Genomic DNA, 15805 nt, shown 5'->3' with positions numbered 1-15805 from the left:
AGGATTTTTGGTTCGTTTTGAAACATTATGACAAGTTATAGGGGTCTTAAAACAATTTTATGCCAGTGGACCCTGTATGGTAAGAAGCCGGACCTGTAATGCAAAGTAATAAATCAGAAGATCTTGAAAAAATGAATTGTCCATACAAAGAAATAGTTGGTAGTCTTCTATATCTTTCATCATAACCTCAGCATTCTATATCTTTTCAGATATAACTTTTGGGGTAAATAACAGTAGCAGAGAATGTTGAAAATCCATCAAAGAAAAAAAACACAAATGCAAAAAAAAATTTTAAGATACCTAAAATACAGTCCCTTGCAGTGTGTGCATAGAATGTTATAGTGCGTCTAATACAGTGCTATTAGACGGACTATAAGATTCTATGTAAAATTATAATTAGCAGGTGATACTATACAGCTGTATTGTTTTTACTCCGATAAAACCGGTTTGCATTTGTTTAAGCTCCTGTATCAATGGGTTAACATTATAATGCAATACGTTAAAAATATATACAAATAGGAAGTAGGGTAAACTAACCAGTGAAGGAACACTTAAGCTTCGCTTGCATTTTGAAAAATCATATTAGTTTCAAAATTCATAATTTTAGTTAAATGACAGTGTCAACATAATTGTTACTAATTGCAAATTATGTAAAAAAATTGTAGAGAACTTACATAATATTGTTTTAAAGTTTTGGCGGTTCAAATAACAAGTAGTAAGAAGACCAAGTGAAGGAACAGCTCTTACCAGTGAATGAACACCCAGTAAAGGAACACTTAATTCTGGTTATTTTTTAATGCTCTTTATGAATTTATAAGCCATACAAATATTTAAAAACAAGCCTATTCTTGAAATTATAACATATGAATACTTGGAAAATGTTAACTTTTTTTTGTAATCATGAATTGAAAATTAAAGTGTCAACATATTAACACATACTGTTCATTCACTGGGAAATCTATGCCCAGTAAAGGAACATGCCTGTTCCTCACTGGTTAGAAGTTGCTTATCGCATTTTTAACATACTTTTGATGCGGAATATCTCTAAAGGTACAAGAAAATTAAAGTTCATATTTTATTTTCATAAACTTAGAAAAAGGAAGACTTGTTCCCTCACAGGTTTTTCATCGCTTGGTGATCCAGTGAATAAACACCCCCTTATCTCAGTACTTTATTATGCTATGATGCTTAAAAAAAATAAAACGTAACTTCAATAACTATATTTTGAATTCTCTTTTTCACAGTGAGAAAAATAAAACTATTACATGCAATTAATTCCACTTCAAACATTTAAATACAAACACTCACCTTATAATTTTTTCAAAGAAACAAGGTGTTGCAGAGTTAATAACAAATTCAAAAATTTTTCCAGGGAAGTCTATTTGACCAGGTAATCCAAAACATTGCTAAATGACCTCCTACTGTTTGGCAGTAAGCTATTGTTACCAATCAATCTAAAGAAAAACTTTCAAATTCATATTTTTAATCAATATATATGAAATGTTCCTTCACTGGTTGGTTTACCCTATATAAAAAATCTCCTGAATAAAAACCCATTACATGTATGTTTAAATATAAAAGAATTGCGTATAAACTCGCGCAAATCATGTCATTATTAAACCTATACAGTGTGTATAATAATTAGATCTAAATATAATACCTGAATTAATAAATATTTTATATTTATTATCGTCAAATATATATCGTCGAATTTAACCCATTGATACAAGAACATAAACAAGTGCAAATCGAGTAAAAACAATACAGCTGTATAGTGCATCACCTGATAATTAAGATTTTATATAGAATCTTATAGAATGTCCAATAATTTGGAAAGGGACTATAAGTGTTAAAATGTTATTAATGGAGAATTAGTTGCCTATTGTGATTGTGATTATGCCCGAAATTCTGAAACTCGTAAAAGTACGACAGGTTATGTGTCTGTTTAAATTCAATAAGTGCGTATTTCAGAAAACAAGTTCCAACATCAAGTATAGTTTGTCTATCGTAAGAACTCCCCTCGCGACAAAGACCATCAGCTTCTGTGGAAACAAGTATAACACGGAAGGGATCCTCGATGATAGATTATAAAGGAGGTTTACCAGATTGCCGGACTCATCTGCCAGTTGGAGACTTATGCAATCAGATTCAAGGATTTTTTTTCACATTCGCGTGAATAGTTTTTTTCAATATTTAAGACTCTTTACTATTATCAGTTGCTATTTTTTAAGCACAAAAAAGAAGAAAAAATATGGTAAACATATTCTGGCATTAAGGGTAACGTAACGAAGATTTTTTTTTTTTTAAATATTTCTTCTTAATTTCACGCTAGTTTCTCACTATTTACTCAATTTAACATGAATGTAAATTGATCTTCAAATGGATTAATTTCTAAATTAACACATTTTTTTTAAAGCAGCCAACTTTTCTTATAAGTTTAATTTTCTGATAAAAGTGAAACGCTTAAACTTATTAACTTTCTGTAATTAATTTAATTAACAGTTCAGGTTATCTATGCAGGGGGGGGGGGGAGTTAAGGGAAGAAAGTTAAAACATGTAAAATAGAAACTTACTAAAAATAAATAATTTAAAAACCTTTCAGAAATGAAAACTTTTAAGAAAAAGTAATTAAAAAAAGGGGGGGTCGAACGTTTTAAACAATGTTTCGAACGCGAAGGCATTTATCTTCACTCTAGGGCTAACTCAATAGCCCGGGAAAAAAAGATTGCCGTTTTCTCGCTGACTCGAACCAAAACATGTTTTAAACAGTTACCCCACACATCGAATCTCGTAGCCATAGTCACCACCACCATAATGGAATAATAATTAAAAAAAAAAAGAATAAAAAAATAAAACTGCTCGAGAAAGGTTCAAATTTCAAGATCCCCTAGCACCCTTTAATATCAAGGTATAATTTTGAAACTCGGACCCTAAGTAGGGGACTATGGTCAAAACAAGGCTGCTGAAAAGAATTTTTATAGGCCAATTAGGGGGGACACAGTGGACCCCTAAAGGTATATTGCGAAGATGAGAGGAGAGAGCTTTTGAAGCGAAACTGTGGCAGACTTCACAAATCGCCGTGGACTGGAAGGTAGGCCACCAGACAAGCAAGTTCGCTGCAGGAGGGAGGGGTCCTGGGTTCGAAGCCCAGGGACGGTCAAATTTTAAAAAAAAATTCTTCTTTTATTTTTGTTTATTTTAAATTATATTATTTTTTTATGTGTTTTTCGATATTCTGAAGGTTCCTGCATGTGGGAAGAAAAGAATTTTTTATTGGGAAAATGGGAAAAAACAGGAAAAATCCAGGAAAATCAAGTTGTTTGCTCTTTTTCGACTTCTATTGTAACATTTTGTATATTCTAGCATGCATGAGGTGTTTTCTATGTGTGAAGTTCAGCAAAGAAATAGTAATGGAATATTAAAAAAAAAAAGAATAAAAAAATAAAATAGCTCGAGAAAGGTTCCAATTTCAAGACCCCCTAGATCCCTTTAATATCAAGGTATAATTTTCAAACTCGGACCCTGGGTAGGGGACTACGGTCGAAACAAAGCTGCTGAAAAGAATTTTTATATGCCAATTAGGGGGGTCACAGAGGGCCCCTAAAGGTATATTGCGAAGATGAGAGGAGAGAGCTTTTGAAGCGAAACTGTGGTAGGCTTCACGTATCGCCGTGGACTTGAAGGTTGGCCACCAGACAAGCAAGTTTGCTGCAGGAGGGAGGGGTCCTGGGTTCGAATCCCAGGAACGGTCAAATTTTAAAGAAAAAAATTATTTTTTTTGTTTGTTTTAAATTATACTATTTTTTTATGTGTTTTTCGATATTCTGGAGGTTCCTGCATGCAGGAAAAAAAATTTTATTGGAAAAGAGGGAAAAAACTGGAAAAATCCAGGAAAATCAATTTATTTGCTCCTTTTCGACTTCTATTGTAACATTTTGCATATTTTAGCATGCATGGGGTGTTTTCTGTGTGTGAGGTTCAGCAAAGAAATAGTAATGGAATAATAAAAAGAAAAGAATAAAAAAATAAAATAGCTCGAGAAGGGTTCCAATTTCAAGACCCCCTAGCTCCCTTTAATATCAAGGTATAATTTTCAAACTCGGACCCTGGGTAGGAGACTATGGTCAAAGCAAGGCTGCTGAAAAGAATTTTTATAGGCCAATTAGGGGGGTCACAGGCGGCCCCTAAAGGTATGTTGCGAAGATGAGAGGAGAGAGGTTTTGAATCGAAACTGTGGTAGGCTTCACGTATCGCCGTGGACTGGAAGGTTGGCCACCAGACAAGCAAGTTCACTGCAGGAGGGAGGGGTCCTGGGTTCGAATCCCAGGGACGGTCAAATTTTAAAAAAAATTTCTTCTTTCTTTTTTGTATATTTTAAATTATATTATTTTTTTATGTGTTTTCCGATATTCTGAAGGTTCCTGCATGTGGGAAGAAAAGAATTTTTTATTGGGAAAATGGGAAAAAACAGGAAAAATCCAGGAAAATCAAGTTGTTTGCTCTTTTTCGACTTCTATTGTAACATTTTGTATATTCTAGCATGCATGGGGTGTTTTCTGTGTGTGAAGTTCAGCAAAGAAATAGTAATGGAATAATAAAAAAAAAGAATAAAAAAATAAAATAGCTCGAGAAGGGTTCCAATTTCAAGACCCCCTAGCTCCCTTTAATATCAAGGTATAATTTTCAAACTCGGACCCTGGGTAGGAGACTATGGTCAAAACAAGGCGGCTGAAAATAATTTTTATAGGCCAATTAGGGGGGTTACAGAGGGCCCCTAAAGGTATATTGCGAAGATGAGAGGAGAGAGCTTTTGAAGCGAAACTGTGGTAGGCTTCACATATCGCCGTGGACTGGAAGGTAGGCCACCAGACAAGCAAGTTCACTGCAGGAGGGAGGGGTCCTGGGTTCGAATCCCAGGGACGGTCAAATTTTAAAAAAAATTTCTTCTTTCTTTTTTGTATATTTTAAATTATATTATATTTTTATGTGTTTTCCGATATTCTGAAGGTTCCTGCATGTGGGAAGAAAAGAATTTTTTATTGGGAAAATGGGAAAAAACAGGAAAAATCCAGGAAAATCAAGTTGTTTGCTCTTTTTCGACTTCTATTGTAACATTTTGTATATTCTAGCATGCATGGGGTGTTTTCTGTGTGTGAAGTTCAGCAAAGAAATAGTAATGGAATAATAAAAAAAAAGAATAAAAAAATAAAATAGCTCGAGAAGGGTTCCAATTTCAAGACCCCCTAGCTCCCTTTAATATCAAGGTATAATTTTTAAACTCGGACCCTAGGTAGGGGTCCATGGTCCAAACAAGGTTGCTGAAAAGAATTTTTATAGGCCAATTAGGGGGGTCACAGTGGGTATATTGCGAAGGTATATTGCGAAGATGAGAGGAGAGAGCTTTTGAAGCGAAACTGTGGTAGACTTCACGTGTCACCGTGGACTGGAAGGTAGGCCACCGGACCAGCAAGTTCACTGCAGGAGGGAGGGGTCCTGGGTTCGAATCCCAAGGACGGTCTAATTTTCAAAAAATTTTGATTTTTTTTTTGCTTATTTTAAATTATATTATTTTTTTATGTGTTTTTCGATATTCTGGAGGTTCCTGCATGCAGGAAAAAAAATTTTATTGGAAAAGAGGGAAAAAACTGGAAAAATCCAGGAAAATCAATTTATTTGCTCTTTTTCGACTTCGATTGTAACATTTTGTATATTCTAGCATGCATGGGGTGTTTTCTGTGTGTGAAGTCCTGCAAAGAAATCGTAATGGAATAATAAAAAAAAAAGAATAAAGAAATACAATGGCTCGAGAAAGGTTAAAATTTCAAGATCCCCTAGCTCCCTTTAATATCAAGGTATAATTTTCAAACTCGGACCCTGGGTAGGAGACTATGGTCAAAACAAGGTTGCTGAAAAGAATTTTTATAGGCCAATTAGGGGGGGTCACAGGGGGCCCCTAAAGGCATATTGCGAAGATGAGAGGAGAGAGCTTTTGAAGCGAAACTGTGGTAGGCCACACGTATCGCCGTGGACTGGAAGGTTGGCCACCAGACAAGCAAGTTCGCTGCAGGAGGGAGGGGTTCTGGGTTCGAATCCCAAAGACGGTGAAATTTTAAAAAAAATTTCTTCTTTCTTTTTTGTATATTTTAAATTATATTATTTTTTTATGTGTTTTCCGATATTCTGAAGGTTCCTGCATGTGGGAAGAAAAGAATTTTTTATTTTGAAAAAACAGGAAAAATCCAGGAAAATCAAGCTGTTTGCTCTTTTTCGACTTCTAATGTAACATTTTGTATATTCTAGCATGCATGGGGTGTTTTCTGTGTGTGAAGTCCAGCAAAGAAAGCATAATGGAATAATAAAAAAAAGAATAAAAAAATAAAATGGCTCGAGAAAGGTTCAAATTTCAAGACCCCCTAGCTCCCTTTAATATCAAGGTATAATTTTTAAACTCGGACCCTAAGTAGGGGTCTATGGTCCAAACAAGGCTGCTGAAAAGAATTTTTATAGGCCAATTAGGGGGGTCACAGTGAGCCCCTAAAGGTATATTGCGAAGATGAGAGGAGAGAGCTTTTGAAGTGAAACTGTGGTAGGCTTCACGTGTCGTCGTGGACTGGAAGGTAGGCCACCTGACAAGCAAGTTCACTGCAGGAGGAAGGGGCCATGGGTTCGACTCCCAAGGACGGTGAAATTTTCAAAACGTTTTCCTTTTTTTTTCGTTTATTTTAAATTATATTATTTTTTTATGTGTTTTCCGATATTCTGGAGGTTCCTGCATGGAGGAAAATTTTTTTTCCATATTTTCCCTTTCTTCAAAATCTTTTTAGCAGAAAAATCAGGAATATTAGGATAACTACAAATCGTGTAGTAAATGATTTATTTTAATGCAACTATTATACTATTTGTTTTAAAAATTAAACTATGCTATTCTTATATACTAATTTTCACTATTATACTATATGCTATTTTATACTATTATACTGTATATTACACTATTTTTATACTATTTTTTACTACACTACTATTATTATACTGAACTACTTTTTTTTTTTACTATTCAGCTATTTTTTTACTTTTATTGTATAATACTATATCTACTATACAATTTTTTTATTATACTATTTTCTTTTATATTATAGTAAAACCGTATACCATTTTTTTAAAAATTATATGCTTGTTATGTTTTGCAACTGTTTGGCGATCGTTGAGGCGCTCTTGGCGCATTTTGTCACCCCCGTCAGAGGCATGTTTGAAATCAAGGTAGTTGTATGCTTATCTTGACTTGAAGAGGGTCTCCTTCTCCTACATCAGTGTTTCCCAAACTTATGACTTATGTGTACCCTTTCTAAATTTTTCGTAACGCTGTGTACCACTAATAAGAAAATGAATGCATTTTTTTAAACTATGTTTATTTTTCTTTCTTGGTACAAAGTTGTGTTAATAAGTTTATTTGCATCAGTCAGAAGGATGATATTGTTTTTGCTGTGATAACAGGATAAAAATTATATTTTATAAAAATAATCAGAATAAGTAGAATTTATTACAAACCTTTACTATAAAAAAATTGCACAAAAGTTAAAAATCACAACTGGTTGTTGACACCACTAATTATTAACTGTTAACTTTGCAAATAATCGCCAATAGAAAAATACGTAATCGTAAATTTTCATGGCTAGCTTTGTTTTTAAATAAAAATTTTTGAAATTTTCATTTGTTCCAAGATATTTCGCATACCCCCGTTAAACTGTTCCCGTACCCCTGGTGGTACGCGTACCACAGTTTTGGAAACACTGTCCTACATGATTGTGTAAGAGCTGGAGGCTCTGAGTTAAAATAATAGTTTCGCCTAGTTTCTTTTATTTTGAATAAAGTTTATTGTTATTAAAATCTGGTGTGATTATTTGTATTAAAGAACGGCATTACAATACTATTTTTTAAAACCTTATTATTAAAAAAATATTTTACGGTTTAAGAATAATTTTTATATTTAACAAAAATTTATTAATAAACTTGTATAATGGCATTAATTTGATCCGGAGACGCGACATATAACATAAATAATGTAAGAGCTCATTCTGAAAGAAAAACAAGTCTCATTTCATAAAAAAAAAAGAAAAGTTAAAATATTTTTATTTATAATCAATCATTTATCAATTTATAATCATTTGTTAATCATTTGTCAATCACCAAAGAGAATTTAATGATTGTCCCGAAGAAGACCTCAGGGGTGTGGGGTCATTTTTTAGGACAGGTTTTAGCAAAAGAAAGGTAATCTTTTTCTTCGGTCTATTATGTTAGCCCTAGAGTGAAGAGAAGCTACCCTCAATGAAATGCGCTATTCTTGTTTCCATAGCAGCAGACTTAGTGGCGGGGGGAGTTCTTGCCGTAGACAAACTTTTTTTTTTATCGTAGCTGTCCACGGACACGTCAACCAACTATCAGTTGTTTGATAATGTAAAAATATTTATTCCGTTTTTGAGGAATGAATAAAAAATAATTTTCTATTGCGTTTAAGTGCAACTCTTAAGAGGGCTCTACACTCGCCATCTTGGGTTCTAAGTTAAATTTTTAATTTTTTTTTTCTCGCTATTTTTTGCACTTAACAAATTTTTGATGATATAGTATTATTAGACAGAACCTCTTGAAAAAAAGGTCGAAAATAAAAGGGCCGCTTTGTTAGAAACAGCGCTGGATAGCTTTTAGAACTTCTATGCATTTTTCCCCAAAACTGTAAAAGCAATTAAAAGATGCGAATTGGGGCTTTGAGTAAACAATTTAAAACAATGCGTTTCTCAATATTTTTAAAAAAAGTCTAATACTATTAAAATTTAAATGAATAAAAAGCGAGGAGGTTAATGATCTCCTTCAACTGCATTAAAAACAGTAACAAAAATCTAATAATTGTTTACTACTTAAATAACTGTTGAATGCTGCGTTCTGGCATAATTTTGTGCGAAAAAAAAATAATCGAGAATATAAAAGGCTCGGGCCTTACATGTATCAAAAGAGTGAAAATATTCATCATCAGTTTATTTGTAAAAATTGAATGAATTAAAAGAATTTTCCCGTCTCTTTGACAGCTGATGGAGAGGAAGGGCCTCAATTATATCCATTTCCAAACTTAAATTCAAATATTAAGAAATTTTCATTTTGAAGCACATTTATCTGATTGAAAAAGTCTAACGAAATCCTAAATATCACAAATCACATCTATGATAAAAAAAATATAATATAAATTACGTTAAGATCGTAATTAGAGACGTCATCTCTTAGCCCAAAACGTAAGAAAAGTTTCAGTTTTTAATTTTAATATAAAAATAGAATTACCTCTTTCAAATTTTATATTTGCATTTTGATCGTAAATTTTAATATCGAAAGCGTCATTAAATTCTAAAATATTTGTTAGGATAATACTACTATCATATTTACTAATACTACTATCATTTTATCATATGTGTTTTCTTCAACCAATTTTTAATTTATTTTTTTTAGTTTAGTGAAATTTCGTCCTGTCCAAGTCGGCACAGTTGTCAAATTTTAATAGGATATTTGATAATCTAATAAAAGAGCGTATTTTTTTCGAATACAGTCAAAAAATCACATGCTGCATTTAGAATTAATAAAATAAAAAATATTTTTTCTTTGAATAACCAGTATTGCTTTAAATATATATATATATATATATATATATATATATATATATATATATATATATATATATATATATATATATATATATATATATATATATATATATATATATATATATATATATATATATATATATATATATATATATATATATATATATATATATAAATCAAAGACTACACTTCGCTTGTCTATAAATTTTAGTGTACTACTACTATCAAGTTTTAAATTTCTATTAGAAATTTTTCTTTTAAACGAGGCAGAATATAAAATTCAAATTTAAAACTACTCAAAACACTGTTGTGGTTGTCTTATACTAACAAGCCTATTTATGAGGCAAAGGAGTGAACTTCTTCTTCTTGTTTTTCAAGTGGTGCCATCTATGGCCAAGAATTTGACTTCGACAACACACATACGTCACAACCCGTGTTACAGGAAAGACACATCCACACACCATTCATCAATTTGCAGATAGTAATATTGACTTGGACCAGAGAACGATCAATCTCCGATCCAGTAACCCCAGAGATATTGATTTATTATGGGAACTTGGAGAACTTCGTGAACCCGACAGATATAGCTTGCACCAGTCACTATTTCTTAAACAAGGAGTCTTCAGCTAGGGGGGGGGATCGAACTCACAACCTCTTGGAGAAGGGCCAACCAGTCTCTCCCGGCCTATATGATTCATTTAAAATTAAAAAATATTATTTCTTTGTATAACTAGTTTTGCTTTAACAGAAATATCTATCAATAACTAATTAAAAATCATAGACTATAACACTCCGCTAGTCTATCAAGTTTTAGTCTAGTACTACTACAATCAAGTTATAATTTTCTATTAAACAGAAAATAAATTTCGAATTAAAACTACTCAAAATTCAGAGTATAATTTTAATGTAAAAGAAAACTTAATTAATAACATACTATAAAACTTTTGACAGGAAGGAAAAAAAACTATGGGAATTAAAAAAAATTACATTGTTTGTTAAAACATGCATTGTAAAATTAATTGACCCTGAATTAAATATTATGAATCAATAAAATATATTTAATTAAATATTGATGATACTAAATATTATTTTTAAACCGCGGAAGAACCTTTTTACATTTTATACTTTTATTTCGTACTCTTACATGAGCTTTAAAAATTTTATCAAGAGTTACACTTAAGGCATTGTGATTTGATAATTAAATTAAAATAAAGTCGCATCTTGATATAACGACCCTCGTGGTCCGAGTAAAAACGGACAATATAACCAGAGGTCGCTATATCGTGAATGTTCGAAAAAGAATTTAATAACCGACAGAAAATTTGGTAATGACGAGACTTTTTTTCCATATTAATATGTATGTAAAAGTACTCTTTAAAATAATATTTTACGGTGGAGAAAAACGCGTTGAAAATAAGAATGCTGGTTCAAGAATACCATTTTCGATACCTAAAATATGTTAAGAAAAAAACGAAGACCACATGTTTTAACTCGATAATAAAGCACATAAGTGACAGTCCATTAAACAGGTGAATACAATTTTTAAACAAAAAAATGTGTGATTAATAAATTTATTGTATCATTTGGAAAAAATAGTTACATAGATTATGAAGGACCAAGGAGTTAAATAGGAATTAACAGGGTCTTCATTCGAATGAAATTCAATGTGTTTTACACTTATTTTGTTGTAACATCAAAAGAAATAATGATGAAGTAATTTCTTTGAAACTTTCATTAAATCAAATGACTACATTTTAGTCGCCGTATTGTAGGAGTGCACAGTTTTTTTTTTGGGGGGGGGGCACTTGTACAGAAGGTAGATTAACGAAGGGCCGAACGGACATTTAGTCATGTTAGCCGAAAATATAATTTTTATACATACATTTAAGCACTAAATGTTTTTATCAGCAAACTTTTAACATATTTAGAGAAAATTAAACACTGAATTATTTAAACATGAAAAAACTTATATTTATAAGTTTTTTTCCTTCATTTTTCACAATAAATAATTTATCAAATATATATATATGAATATTGGGAGGGGGATATAAATTCTAACCAAAAAGAAGCTTACAGAATGAAAGAGCAAAAAATATACGCATTTTATAGAGTAATATAAATTTGAATTAAATATTTTAATGAAGGAAAATTTATGTTTAAACTAAAACCAAATTAAAAGAAATTTTTTATTGCGTTCAGAAGTTCCCGCCGTCCGTATATCAACACTCGACGGGCCGCACGTGCCCCGCGAGCCATAGGTTGTGCACCCCTACTGTATTGGAATGAAAGTGCGAATAGGCAAAATAACATTGCATCTATGGAATATGAAACAGGACTATAATGGGGATCTTAATAATGAGCTTAGACTGTAATATTTTTTTAAACATTTTATTTCCTTTTTAAACGGCCTGTGTAGGGATTAAGGAACTGAACCAGAAGGTTCACCAGAACCAGAAAGGTTCTGGATTCGAATGCCGGGCAAGGCATGGATGTTCTTTCCTCCTCTGTACTATCTGTCCTTACTGTGGGAGCAACGTTGGCGCACCTAAGATGGTGCCCCTGAAAGAAAGGTTAACAAAACTGCCCTATAAATCAGGGCTAAAGAGATAAATGCCTGAACTGACGAAAATATGTTAACCCAGGTGGGCATTGGAAAAAGAAAAGAAAATTTTTTTTTTTAATATTTCGTTAAAATTGGAATAAATTTTTAATTGCACTAAACTTGGGCTCAATGATCTGAATAGCATTAGTCGTTTAGTTGAAATAATTCTTAAAGAGAATTATTTAATTTTTAAAGAGAATAACAAATTACCACTTTGTTGTTAATTAATAACGTTAATTTTGTCTTTAGAAAATGTTTTACTAATTATTTCTAACACTGAATCTAATTGAGATATGTAAGATATAGCTGAAAAAACTGTTGTTTAAATAAAATAAAAATATCTACATTTGTTGTTTGCAGAAAGAGATTTCTTTTAAAATTTCACTCTCTTCTCTACGATGAAAACCGATTATAGAAAATGGAATTCGTTTGTGACGCTTACATTCCTTTTTTTTTGGGGGGGGGGATGATAGCAGAGATCAATTTTTTTTATCAATGAGTAAAAAAACTGAGAAAAATCAAATTTTCTCAATTCTCCCGGTTGCGATTGTGAACCCAACTCAAAAATCCTGAAAATTTCTTGAGTAAAATCATTAATGACGCATTTAAAAAAATAACGTCTTTAGAAATTTAAATCATTGATATTTTCGAAGCATGACATTCTAAATGAAATTATATGCATCATAATTTAAGGTATCCGACTACCTTAAAAAAGAGGATTTTCACGAAAAATCACTTTTTTATTTTATTGCTTTATAATAATGCCCAATTTTTCTAGTTTTAAAAACTGTTTTGTTTTTGAATGCACGTCAAGCAGAACTTTAGTTATAGCTATTTTAGTAACAGATGACAGCTGTCCAACTTACCGGAAATTACAAAAATGAAGCCGGTAGTAGGTAATAGTTTCGGTTCCATTTCTATTCGTGTCTTTATTTTTTTAGATATTTAATTTTTAAAAGCTCTTAAACTCACGGCTAATAATCTGAATGATATTTTAATTAGATTTTACGCTTCGTGGTTACTGTTTGTGGGTAACATGAAAAGTTAGCATATTTTCTGATAGTTTGTTTACATTTGAAGCGTACTTTCTATATCTTGATTTTGATTTGTTTTGAAGAAATTTATTGATTTCTTTCAAAAAAATTTGTTATTTATTTTGATGAATTTATTGAAATGGGTAAAGGACGTACTTCTCGATCTAAGAAGCGTAAATATTACGGTAATCAACATGCCACCAAAAGCGATGATTTGAGTAAAGTTGATTATACCATTTATTCAAAAATGTGTAAAGCAGATGAATCTATTACTTCAAGCTCTTCAAAATTATCGATTTCTATGGATGTCAATAAAGAACTGATGCCTTTGGATAAAAACCATCTGTGTGGCAATCGAATAATTGATATTGAGATCCTAATGGTGTTTCTAGCTTCATTATGTTGTCCGGTTTGCTATGATAACAAATTGCATTTTGAAGAAAATTCTAGATTTGAGCTATTATAAATATTATAAAAAATATTTTTTACTTCTAATTATTAATAAAAACTATATTTAGACATATATATTAAAGTGTGAAAATACAGTAAGATGGTTGTTTAATAAAAAATTGTTCCTGTGTTAAATTCTTTATAAGTAGTAGACTTTTGATGTTATTCACTAAATACTTTGAAATATCGCTAAATAATACGTTAAAATATCGCTACGTTAAATAAAACTAAGAAAATGTGTGAAGGAATGTGCCCTCTATAAAATATAATAATTTCCTACTGACAAACATTCATAGTTTTTAGAAAAAATGTAATTATAAACTTTAATTGTGTTTTTCTCAAAATGACAATTTTGCTGTTTTTTGTCTACGGAAAACAAGATAACTCAACTAATTATAATAAATTTGTCTTCAAACTTTCAGAGATTGTTTCTTGTATTGGTGGTTATGTAACAGACCTCCAGAATTCAGATAACTGTATTATTTTTTGTTTTATGAGATATTTTGCGGTAGATAATGTGAAGAAAATGTGAAAAAAAATGGAAAAATATGCTTAACACTCCATAAATTTTTTTAATTTCATGCTATCATTTAAGTTGAGGTTCATAACACTTCAGAGGGTTATACGAAACGGCTCAAAAAGTTTGATAGCTGCATGTACAATAGTTTTTTGTGTAGAGTGTTTTCCGTTAATGAGTTATTTTCATTAAAATTATCTAAAAAATACTCTTTAAACAAAAAATTTCCTGTATATTAAAATTTTCTCTATTAAATATGTTTATTTAAATTAATATACAATATAAATTGCAATAATGTTGTGAAAAATATTTATTTTTCAAAAATTTTGTCCCGAAGGTAGTCGGATACCTTAAATGAATTATTATGTATAAGTTTACTTTTATATCTAATCACATTTATTATTCTATCAGATAAAATGAAAGAGATGCCAAGTATAAATTCTAGTCTAATATTTTTAAATAAAATAAATAAATGTAATCGATGATTTCCGGAAACCTCCAGATCAAGATTGGAGAAAAATCCGGACCGGATTTTTTCAGAAGCACAATCATCTGTGTCAAGAGAAAAATTCCCTGTAATTTCCGGTGCCGTGGCAACCCCATATTTAATTCTTTAAGACCGAGGAACGATTTCTGATCAAAAAGTTATTTAAAGGAAAATAATAAATAAATTTCTATCTCTGCAATTTGACATTACAATTTAAATTTTTATGGATGACCATTATAATTTTTCTTAGCATTTATTATATTTCGATAAACCTTATTAGAATACCGAGAATTGAATTTTGGTGTTAAATAACAGATTGTAATTAACAGTCAAGATTATTTTTTACTAGTTTTTTTTTCCATTATGCAATATCAGATTTCTTCTCTGCAGTTATTTTAATAGTTTTTATTTTAATTAATGTTCGATATTTTTTTATATTCTATTTATAAGAGTAACTCTGATAATTTTTTTTTTTTTTTCAAATTAATTAGCGATCAACATAACGCTGATGTTTTTAAATAAACTTAAGTTTTTTTCTTTGTTACTCTTTTGTTTTTTCCCATATTTCAATATTTTTTATTAATCATTAAAAAGATTTATGAACTACCATAGTTTCTACTACTTTATCTTTTATTTTTTATAAATCATTAGTTTAATTGTTATTACAGGAAACATGGCGAAATATTCAAATTCAGATTTTCGGCTATGCTCAGTTTGTTGATTCCTGTTTATTTCAGATGGACGAGCTTTTATTAATAGTCACTTTACATGTAAAAATGTTTATGTTATTATATTTTTCATTCTCTCAATTCGAAATCTAAAGCATGTCTTTCATTATTATTACTTTTTAAATTATTAATTTTTTTATAAAAAAATCAAATATTCAGATTGCTGCACTGTCGCCATAATAAACATAAAATTTGCTTATCATTTTATTTCTTAAATACATTTTAAAAGTAATTCAATTATTATTATAATTATTTATTTTATCATATCACAAGAACACTTTCCTTATATCCTTATATATTATATAATAAAACTTATGTCCATCATTATCTAGGGTAAATAAAATAT

This window comes from Parasteatoda tepidariorum, chromosome 1 (genome assembly GCF_982258835.1).
Source record: "Parasteatoda tepidariorum strain Cologne lab strain chromosome 1, Ptep-v5.0, whole genome shotgun sequence".
NCBI classification, from domain to species: Eukaryota; Metazoa; Arthropoda; class Arachnida; order Araneae; family Theridiidae; genus Parasteatoda; species Parasteatoda tepidariorum.
This window is presented reverse-complemented; position numbering follows the sequence as displayed.